The sequence below is a fragment of the Sorex araneus genome, chromosome X (genome assembly GCF_027595985.1).
Source record: "Sorex araneus isolate mSorAra2 chromosome X, mSorAra2.pri, whole genome shotgun sequence".
Lineage (NCBI taxonomy): Eukaryota > Metazoa > Chordata > Mammalia > Eulipotyphla > Soricidae > Sorex > Sorex araneus.
In genome coordinates this window covers 84,953,182-84,965,337 of record NC_073313.1, presented here as the reverse complement: position 1 = coordinate 84,965,337, position 12,156 = coordinate 84,953,182, and positions in this window count along the sequence as shown.

Sequence of the window (12,156 nt, the reverse complement as noted above, 5' to 3'; positions counted from 1 at the left end):
TCTGGAGGAGGCAAAGGTAATTGAAATCTCATCTCTCCATTGTCTACAGGAAGTTCTCTAGAAGGATATGAGTCACTGCAAAATCTTGTGACAGGGCCCTTAATGAAAATCTCTCAGAAGCCACAAATTCTCCTTACCAGGTTTTCCCATTTTAGACCCTCTGATGTAGCTTCAGTGTGTAAAGAAAAAGGAGTTGCTGAAAGCTGACTCTCTTAACGTTGTAAAACGGTCAGTAGTGTCATAACTGTAATCCTATCAGCAGATCTCAAAGTGGCCCTTTTCCATGCTGTCCCAAAAGATTGTCAGGTCTGGCGCCAGCAAGAATTGCTGCCGAGGGAAAATTCTTGCCTAGAACTTTTTTGAGACCTGCCACCAACCAGTCTGCTCTTTGTTCCCCTTTGAGCCTCGCTCACTTGGCTCTTCTCCCTCTGGTATGCCCCTAGCTTGAGTGACAGCCAAGCCAGTGCCCTTCACACACCCCACCCAGAGACCGATATGCTGTCTTTCTTTGCTTGACTGCCAGGGAGAGGATTTATATCAGGATTGCTCAACTAAGAAATAGCCAGCTCCATAAAATACTGATGTTTGCTTTCTGTAACATGTTTTTACTTTTAAAGTGTTGATCCTTAGCCTTTATGGTGGAGAATCTTTGCAAACGTCTGATTTTGATTTGTCTCTGAAGCTTAGATTTAATTTTCTGTGTCTTAGTTTCTTTTGTTTTTTTTTAGGACTAGCCCACCTCTGCTGTCAATGACCCACTATCAATAAAGACAAGGTCTCCTCTACAATAAAGTGTCTTCTATTTTATGTGTGTACTCACTCTGATCAAAAGAGAGATGTCTACTATAAGTGAAGTTCTCTGTAGAGGTCTGAGACAAATCACAACCTGGTCATTTCTAAAGTATTTTCAAGTGTTAGTGTTATATAAAATAACCCACTGGGAAAAGTGAGATTTTATTGCCCAAAAAAATATTTCTAAACTAACCTTCCTCCCACACATACCACCTTTCTTGCCCTTCAATTATAGTAAGAGGCAGCAGTAGGAAAGTAAAATTAACCCTAAAAATAACAACTCTAAAATATAGTCTTTAAGTAGGGTACAAAACTTTCAAAATTATTGATTAATAAAATTTTCCTAAAAAGAGTGTCTCCATGTGTGGCCTCATGATAAACCTATTATAATACACTCCAGAAGTTGCATTCATTGAGTTAGAGGATATATTTTGAGTATTCCTGGAAACTATTGTAGCATTGTAGCACTGTTGTCCCCTTGTTCATTGATTTGCTCGAGCGGGCACCAGTAACGTCTCCATTGTGAGACTTGTTACTGTTTTTGACATATTTAATACGCCATGGGTAGCTTACCAAGCTCTGCTGAGCGGGCAAGATACTCTCGGTAGCTTTCCGGGCTCTCTGAGAGGGGCAGAGGACTCGAACCTGGGTCAGCCGCGTGCAAGGCAAACGCCCTGCCACTGTGCATCGCTCCAGCCCCCCTGGAAACTACTACTCATAATATTAAACATTGTTTAGAATAGTGCTCTCAAATTGATCAAACGTTAAAAAGTTTTAAAATCTTTAAGAATACTGATTACTGGGTCCCAGTAGCAGAGATTCTGATTTATTTAATCCAAGAAACAGTCTGGTCATGGGGAGTTTGAGAAACTCATCAGGTATTATTTCTAGTTTGCATCCAATCTCTAGAATATTTAATCTAAAGCCTGCATTTACAGAGTTTAATCTTACATAACCAAAGCAAGGAAATGTACCTTGTAGATAGTGAGAAATGCTTAACTCAGGCCCCATCCTAGACTACTGAATCTGTACTAATTTTTGACAGAATCCATTGATTCATACATACATTGGTTGAAAAGTACTGCTCTAGAAGTGTGAACTCTTGCAAAGTATCTCATGAAAGATTTTTTTTGCAAATTAGCTCACTGGTATTCTATGTTTTCTAAAATATAGCATGTAATGTTGATGATCACAATTGCAGATGAAATATTTACATAAACCTAGCAAATTCGAATTTTATCACCAAGAAAAATAAGGAAAAGGGGCTATATTGCTAGGTATTGGTTCGTTCTTATCTGTCTTATAAGATTGGATACTTCTGTTGGCGATTTTTAATTGCGTGTGGGTAAGAAGAGAGGTGCCAAAAGACTAAATAAACTGATGATTTTACCCCCATAAAGCAAGTAAAATGTACAAATTCTAGCCCAGCGAGTTTGATGTCTACCCTTAACAAACTTCTAGAATGGTTTATTAAGAAGATGATTTCTGAGCCCTTGGAAAGGGACTTACTAATCACTAGGAACCAGCGTGGGTTCATTAGGAACAAGTCATGCCAGACTAAGTTCATTTCCTTCTGGTTTGGCTTATAAGAGGAAACTGTGAAAATAATTTACCTAGTCTTGAGCAAAGGTCTTGATGAATAATTTTGTGATGTCCTTTTAGAGAAAGTAGAGAAATGGGTACTAGCGGATAGTATGGATTGTTGTATGCTTAACTTGTCAAATGATCACTTAAATGTTTACATTTAATCCACTAAAACATGCTTTCCAACACTTTGTTAAGAATAAAGACAGAAGATTGACCTAATTTAGAATTAATAATTACACTTGGAAGGATATCTCTGTATATTGTATATGAATTAGTACTTAACATTACTGGAAACATTAGACCTGATATTATCATTACTTTTCTAATTATGGAGCACTTTCACATATATTATTTCATTTTATCCTCACAACTATACAGAATTAAAACAGTGATCATGTCCATTTAATATATATGAAATTTCAGATTGTTAGATTCAATAATTAGACAAGTGATGGCTAAGATGATCAATATCACATTTTTAATATCAATATCAAAACCACACCTCTTATTCTAATGTATTTGGTACAAATATGAAGTCTAATATCTTAGTTTTAAAGTGCGGTACATAATTTAGAGTGACAGCAAGGCTTAAAAGTGCTTCTATAAATGGCATGGAGGTATCAATTAGCTTCAAACTTAGTATGAACCCATACTGTTACGTTGTTGCTAAATATGCCTTTGAGATCTCAGGAATATATTAATGGAAGTGTAAGACCATCAAACTGGATATAATAGTTTCTTTGTATCAAAATTTGATTAAAACCTCTAAAATATTTTTTTTACTATATTAACTACATCTGAGTCTTTTACTCGGAAAAAAAGACATAAGGAAGAATTTTGTGCAACACATTTCACATTATACATTACACAGCTCATACTCTGCGTCATGGCTGTGAAATGTGGAAGAAAGAAGATCTCATAACATTGAAAGAATTTCTGTACCATTATAGCTACCTTATCATTGAAGCTATAGTCATTCCTTGTAAATATTAAATTTCCCCTGTCCCCACACTACACTCTTCTTGTAGAAGGATTCCAGCAGATGATGATCAGCCATTTGTTTGGTGCTATGCAGAAAATATGTGTTTTGTATTATCTCTGATGGGCCTTCCAGTTCTAATGTTCTTTAATTCTAGTATTTCATCATTTGTGTCTAGATGAATATCATAGAACTCAACCATGGGATATCAAATTAATAAACTTCCTAAGATCAACAACTGTGGTAAAGAAAAAACTACTTTTTTTGAATGATACTGAAAAAAGAACCCACAAAAATATAACAACTTTTGGGTTGGAGAGGTAGTGCTTGGGGTTAAGTCACTTGTTTTTCACAGAGCCAATTCTGGTTCATCACCATCACTGTGTGTAGTTCTATGAGCCCTTCCAGGAATAACCCCTGCCTAGAGATACAGGAGTAAGCTCAGAGCACAGCCATGTATACTTTCCAAACTAAACTAAAATAAGAGAATTCTGGCTGGTTTTGAAAAGTTCCCTGCAACATGTCACTCTTTGTCTCAAGTTCAGAATCACCACCCATATAGTTTGCTTTTCAGGGATTTTCCCAGAGTGGGGACCATTTCATCACACAGAGTACCAAAATAAATTTAACTACAGCAGAGCAGGGTGGTATGGAGCTTTGTGAGGGAAAGAGAACAATCAAAACTAAGTCAGGGGACATATATAAGTCTTTCATAATAAGCCTGAAGGCTAGATTCCATTGATAAGGAAGGGAAATAAAGTGAATCTTTCAGGAGGAAAGACATGGATTTAGTGTTTGGCAGTAGATATTGAATTAGACTGTTACAGATGACTCCTTTTCTTAAGAGTGCAAGGTCAGTATCTCAGAATAGCTCAAGACAGCATAGCTTAGTGGTTATAAACACAAACTCTGGAGCCGAACTGCCTGGGTCCAAATTCTGTCTCCAGTGCTTGCTAGCTGTGTCACCTAGGCAGATTGCTTATTAATTTTTATGTGAAAATCCACTTCTTTCTTTGTTAGAAATGTGAATAATGACAATACCTACCTCAGAAATATACATAAAGATTAAGAAAATTAAGTGTAAATTATAAGAGCAGGGTTTAATGAAAAGTGAATATGAGTGTTAGTGGAATAAAATTTAATATCAGTTGCAAAGGTGGTCAAGATAGTAAATACTTATGGTTAGTTTTTCACTACTGGATTATCCAAAGATTAGTTAGACAGAATCTTGCTTTGCAACCAGGAAAAGTTAGACTCCAATTCAAGTTCTGCGCTTGCCTGGGAACTGGGTGGCCTTCCATCTTCAAGTCTCTGTTTCCTTGTGTGTATAACAGGGATTATTAAAACATGGCACTTCACAGTATTTTTGTTAGGAGTAAATGAGGTAGTGTTTATGTGTGTGGCATATAGAAGGGTCTTACAAGATGAGAAAATGTGATTTTATAGGCTAGTGTCTATGCAATGAGCAAAGGATTAAATGTTGAGACCCAAATTTGTGTTAAAAGCTGAATTGCCTAATAACTTATTACTCAAATAAGTGCATGATAAGAAAAGATTGACTTGGCGATGCGGTGTATGAAAAAATTGTGGGTTTATATTGACCACAGTTTCCTGTGTGCCAATAGTGAGATATAGCTATTCAAGAATTATGTAATTTTAATTTAATAGAAATGGTTAATTGAGATACAAGAAAAAATAATCACTTTATTGTCCTTTGTACTCTGTCCTGGGTATATCACTTCAGTTGTGCACAACTACTTACTGTTTATAATGTTTCTAAATTGACAACAATAGATTGTCCATAAATGTTGGCCTAGAATGGAAATAATTGGCAAACCTTTTCTTGAAGATTAGACTAAAATAACCCAGAGAGGAAACACTAAGGCACCATTTGAAACAGTCCTTTCTTCTAATGAAGATGTCAATAGAACAATCCAACTATTTCTCATCACCTCTCTGCTACTATGTTGACCTAATCTATAGCTCTAGTTTAAGTTATTGTAATATTTCATAGCAGACCTTGGATTGTATATTTGCCCTTCAGTCTATTGCCCATACGAAGACTGGATGAATATCTAGTTAAATGTAAGGCTGATCATGCTACTTCAATGGATTTCTCATTTCATTCAGAGTGGAAATAAAGGTTCACATGAATTCCTACAAACATCTTTCTTGTTCAGTTTCCCATTACCTCTCTGATCTCATCTCCTTCTAACTTTCTTCCCTACCCTAAAAATACTTCTTCAGCCTCTGTAATCTGCTCATTGTTCCTCAAGCTAGAGGGGCCTTTTTTCTGTCTCAAGGCTACTCTAGGTAACTTTCTCATCAGAACCCACCTCCCGTAGACATCTACTTAACTTGCTATTTTATATCCTTCACATTGTAAGTCAAATGTTAATGTCTTAGCAGACTTCTTAGTCACCTGTTTAATTTAATTTTTAATTAACTTATCATTGATTTTCAATACTATGGAATTCCAGGATTTTTTCTTTGTAATCTTATATGAATACAGTTGTCTCACCATAAAAGTTCCAATGCCAGTCCAGCCCAGGATCAAAATGACCCCTCTGCTCATTCATCTTGTCTCCACTTCTTGAAGTTTTGATTCAACCACCCTGTTTGAATATTACCAACTCTCCCAAAATGTACACCTCTTCATTTTTTATTTTTACCACATAATTTATCACTTGTATCACTTGTCATACCATTGATCTTCGATTTGCTCGAGCGTGCACCAGTAGTGTCTCCATTCGTCCCTGTCGCTTGCTAGTGTAGCCCAATGGTATCTGCTCACTCCAGAAACATGAAGAGCCTCAAACTGTTCATTCAGTGTTTTAACTAAGAAGTTTGACCATCTCATAGGTGGGCGACCACGTGGTCTTTTGACGTCCCGTAGAATCCAGTCTGTAACAGCTCTAGTCCAGTGGTCCTCTCTAAATCATATTACATGTCTGGTTCATCTGATTTTCGACACCTTGGCAAACGAGAAAGCGTCCCTGATTCTTGATCATCGTCGGAGGATGGAACTCTGATTCCTTCTCTGACTTGAGTGAAATGTGATATTCCATGCAGAGCTCTTTCGATTCCACTTTGGGATGCCTGAATAGCGTTCTCGTCCTGTTTCTGTAGGGCCCAGGTCTCTGAGGCAAATGTTAGTGCAGGAAGAATGGTGGAGTTGAAAGGATGTGACTGGAGCCGGAGTTTCTTTGTCATCTTAACAACTTCTTTGACGCTCTTGAAGTCGTTCCATGCTGCTCTCTTCCTCCTATCCAGTTTTGGCACCAAGTCATTCCTCATGTTGAGTTCTTGACCCAGGTACACATAGCTGCTGCATTCATAAATGTTCATTCTATTGAGAGCGAATGGAACATCAGGGACTAGTTCCTTTTTCATGAACATTGTCTTGGTGAGATTCAGCTGCAGTCTAACCTTTCCACACTCGCGGTCGAAGTCAGCCAGCATTTGTGCCGCTTGGCTAATATTTGGTGTTATTAGAACGATGTCATCAGCGAAGTGGAGGTGGTGTAGTTGCCTACCATCTATTTTCACTCCCATTCTTTCCCATTTCTGTCTTTGCATGACGTTCTCAAAGATGGCACTGAAGAGTTTCGGTGAAATGGTATCGCCCTGCCAAACCCTTCTCTTTATATCGATGATTACTTTTTTTGTAGAATGGTGAGATCCTGGTGGTGAATCCATCATACAGCTCATGGAGGACCATGATGTATTGAATTTGAATGCCCTATTTGGCTAGGGCTTCAATGACAGCTTCAATCTCAACAGAATCAAAGGCCTTTTTTAAATTGATGAATATTAGACAGAGCAACATTTTGAACTTTCTCGAAACTTCAATGAGTTTGGTCACTGGGTGGATATGGTTGATCATGCTGAATCCTTTTCGGAACCCAGCTTGCTCACATGGTTGTCCTTCTTCTAGTGTTCTGCCTATTCTATAGAGAATGACTCGAGTAAACAACTTGTAGACAATGGATAACAGGCAGTTTTGGAAATAGTTGCCGATGTCAATGTCTCCCTTCTTGTACAACAGAACGGTCCTGCTGGTTTTCTATTGGGATGGAATCTTGCATTTGGACAGGTAGCCTGTGAAGAGCCGAGCTAGTGTATTGACGAGTACTGGCAGCAGATTCTTCAGGTGCTCGGGTCTGACCTTGTCTGGACCGGGTGCTGTACGCGTCTTTACCCAATGGAAGGGAGGACTTTGGGAACGACATATCTATTCTGCAGAATTTGGTATATGGGCTGGTGGAGTGGCTATCAAGAGATCTGAGTAGAAGTCCTGAATAATGCACTCCATTGCTCTTCTGGAAGATGTGACAGATCCATCAGGACATTGGAGGGCAGTCATCTTGGTCTTGTAGTTGGCGATGGACAGGAGAGCATTGCGAATACTTTTCCCGGCTTCTGCCACATCGGCCCACACTGCTGCTCTTCTCTCTTTGAGGCCTTCCTTTATTGCTTCTATGCACAGCTTTGAGAGCCTTGACGTTAGCTTGTGATTGCTTGAGGCTTGTGCCAAACCACATTGGCGAATGAGCTCAAGTGTTTTCGAGGACAGTCATCTGTTTGTGGCTTGCCTACTTTTGGCATTCCCCACACAGTCATGGAGGTGCTGAACCAGTGGATTGTATTCCTCATCGATGTGGTCAAGGACGGCATCTTCCCCCATTACCTCAATAGTGCCAAAGAGCTCCCAGTTGGTGGACATTCTAGGAGGTGGTCATTTTCTTCTTAAATTTAAACTTTGCAGCCCTTTCTTCCTGCTCTGTGAAGTAGAATTTCACATGAAGGAGATGTTGGTCCGATCCCGTTTGGAATTTTGGGACAACAACGACATCGGTCAGGCAAAACTGTTGATTGAATATGATGTGGTCAATTTTGTTGATCATGGCCTCATGGTCTCACATTACATAGCAGTAGGTATGTGAAATATACAAAAGAATACAATAGAACTGCTCACTTTGGTTAGGTCAGGAGTATGAGTTCAATCCTTTTCAAATCCTGAATAATAAACCATTACTTAAAGACAAAATGAAAGAATGCAAAATCTCATTTTCCTTTTTTTTTATTTTATTCAGAGGTTTCTGAGGGAAGGAGGAAGGAATAAGTGGAAGAGAGAATAGTAAGAGTAACGCGCTCAAGAGAGAATGAGGGCTTCTCCAGGGGTGGAGGAAGCCCCTACACATAACTGAGCTTTAGACATAAAAGTATGAAAGCATGAAAGTACACATCTCAAGAGGGGAGATGCGGGCAACACATGTGCACAGCCACATGGGCACAAGCAGCACATGGGCTCAGGCAGCATATGCGCCTCATTTTCCTTTCTGAGTAAAAACTTCTGAACTCAGGAGTTATAACACACATCTTTTCAAAATTTGTAGAATTATTTTGTGTGCAAAATAGTAATGAATCCCTTGTTCCTAAATGTCTATAGAAGAAAGAATTTGTGTTTTTATGTTTTGGCTTGGCTATAAATGAGATTCTGTACGGGTGGAAATTTTAACCACACTCTATTGACAGGATTTGTAGCTCTGAGATGTTGGGACCAAAGTTGTGCAAGCCCAAGAATTGGGTACAATTTATAGTTAATTCTTAAAACTGAAGGAGGATCTTTAGCCTTTCTTCTTGGACTCCCAGAGACAAATTTTCCTCACAAAGGTCCATTCCACCCTAAATGATATTCCGTTTCCCAGAAATTATCTGATGCTGGGCTGATGATTAGAGGCCAGCCAGGGGTAAAGGGACTGATTCCCATGGCAACCAGGTTGAAAAAAACACCATGTGGAGCACTGTCAGTAACAAGCTACGTTTCCATTATAAATAGATATTAAATTCATTGAGATAGTTTATGACGACATCTGCATTATAAATAGACACCTAATTGAGGTAGCTCTGATGACAAGAAGTAGAGTTAAATCCCAAAGCCATTCTTTGTATGTAAGCATCTCACAGTTAATTGACCACGCTCCCCTCACCCTACCCAAGATATAAAGAACTTTGTTCCCTAGGTAGAAAAATGTTTTACGTGATTGATTTTTATTTTAGTTTTCTTCTTCTTAATTTTTATTGAGATTCAATTACAATACCATTAATTATGGTTTCTAATGCATGTAATTCCAACAGCATACACGTCAGTAGTGTACTCCCTTCCTCTCCCAATTACCTATGTGTTTTTGAAACACAAACTAGCAGTCTGTTGTCATAATATTTCTATTTTTCCCCATGGAAATGTTTATCAATTTTTTCTGTTGCATAAATATCTATGGTTGAGTTTTTGGACACAGGAGATATCATGTTTAATGTTTGAATTTTGCAAATGTAATTTTCTATCCTGATTAGCTTATGTTCTTTTTTTTCTAACCCAGATGTTTCTTTAAATTTCAGATCTTGGCTTCTTGTACTTATGTCCCATTTTTCTTTCCCTTGGTAAAAGCTAAAGCAATCAAGTGATCACTCGGTAACTTTCACAACTTGCTAACTACCACTAGCCTTGACAATACACTTTGAAACACCCAGTGATTGGAAAACAAAATCAGACCTGATCCAAGGACTTTTACCCTGAACAAAGGGCCAAGTACAGGCCTCCTTCCCATGTTGAAAATGTACAACTTGATTGAAGGTTATGGATGAAGAGTTTGAAGTGGTATTCAGCAGAAAGCAACAATTAGGCTTTGCAGAATTCAAATGCAAAAGCAGTTTTAAAATGCAATTTTTGGAAACACAATTTTTATAAGAAATTAGTATGAGCAACTAATAGAATGTCATCAACTGGAAATCAGAGTAAGACTTCGTACTTCTACATTCCAAAGAGCTTAATACAAATTAGCAAATAGTACTTAGAGTGTTTCACTCTATAAGGATTAAGGGAAATGGGATGCATTTCTAAGAGGTATTAGATAAATAAGAATATCAATGCAAAAATACAGAAGCTGTTTTCTAAACTTCATTCTAACCATGGACTAACAGCTTATTATGTGCAGCACCTTTATATGTTACCTATTGAGGAGACAGCCTAGAATTGAATTGTACTAGATGGTAAGAAATACTAGGGTCACATTTGAAGGGGTCATGTCCTTCTCTCTGATATGTATGTAAATTATTTTGTGGCTTTGCTTGACCAGGTTCAAAGACGTCGGGAAATCTTTCCCAGCCCAACTCCTATTGATAATGTATTCTGAATTCTTACTAAAGGAGCAAATGGCAAGCTGACATGGAGAAAACTCAGGTGCTCAGAGTAAAACTGGCCTCTATTTGGGGATGCTGGGAACAGACACTGAAATATCTCCTGCTACAAACCTATTTACGTATTCCTTGATTGAGATCCCACTACCTATGAGGAAACTATTTTTTAAGGAGGGCTTTTGTAAACCATTCACACTTAGGAGTGATCATCCTATGATTGCTAAGAAGAGTCACAAAATATATTGAAAATTTAGAAGGATTTCAGATCTTTGTCCCCCTACCCAATTTTTATTACAATATCATTAATTATAGAGATTTAGGCAACAAATGTTTTAACTGCACACCAACCACCAGTGTTAGCATCCAATATCTCAAGGCTCCCCCATACCCACCCTCTAGAAAAATTATTAAATTTAAAAAATTAATATAGTCTGGAACATGTGTGTACAGTAGTGTTGACATCATAAGATTATGATGGACAAAGTAACCACATCTTAATTTCAGTAACCAGTGTTTGTCTGATTTTGATTTCCAGTGTAATAAGTATTGATTTTAGATCCTCATCATCAGGCTCAAGGGTTTTAATGTCCTTAAAATAAAAAGAGTTTTAGTGGCCTTGAGGATTTGTTGAATTTCTTTTTTAAAAAAATTTTTATCAGTGAATCACCGTGAGGTACAGTTACAGACTTACAAACCTTTGTGCTTGTGTTTCAGTCATACAATGGTTAAGTGCCCATCCCTCCACCAGTGCCCATTTTCCACCACCAATGGTCCCAGCATCCCTCCCACCACCCCCACCCCGTCCTCCACCCACCCCACCTCGCCTCTGTGGCAGGGCATTCCCTTTCTCTCTCTCTCTCTCTCTCTCACTCTCTCTCTCTCCCCTTTGGGTGTTGTTGTTTGCAGTAGAAGTATTAAGTGGCCATCATATTCGGTCTATAGTCTACTTTCAGTCCGCATCTCCCATCCCAAATGGGCCCTCCTAGCACTCTTTACTTAGTGATCCCTTCTCTATCTGAGCTGCTTTTCCTCCCAATTTGCTGAATTTCTTTCTCTGTCTGACCATAGCAGTTGCATCTAAGTTTCCCCATTGTTCTATGAGTTTTATGTGGGTTGATGCTGGAGGTTTAGATTCCAGTTACTTAAGAGTTGATGTGTTCCATTGTTTAGACTAGAGGGCTACTGAGAATACCTTTGCTGCTCAGATTTCCCCCTGTACTCTGTACTGTTATTAGACGATGAAAGGGGGTTTTTGAAATACTTATACTGTTAAGTTGACTGAGCTATATGACTATATAGGTTCACTAAAGTGTGATTGCTGCATCCACTGGCTTCAATATGAAGAGTGTTTTCAGCAAAAATCTCAATTTCGGTTTGGAGAATTGGAGCTGATGTCAGAAGGGATGACTCTCTGGTCTAGGGGCTAGAAGAAGCACACAGCCTCCCCCAGAGTAACCACTAAGAAAAGCCCAAGACCCTCTACCAACGTACTTAGGTTATGCTTAATATAGATTTAGAAATAAAATGGTGAAAAGGGTCCAACTTCAGTGTTTGTCTTCCTCAAGCACAACTTAGAGATCATATTGACATTTATTCAT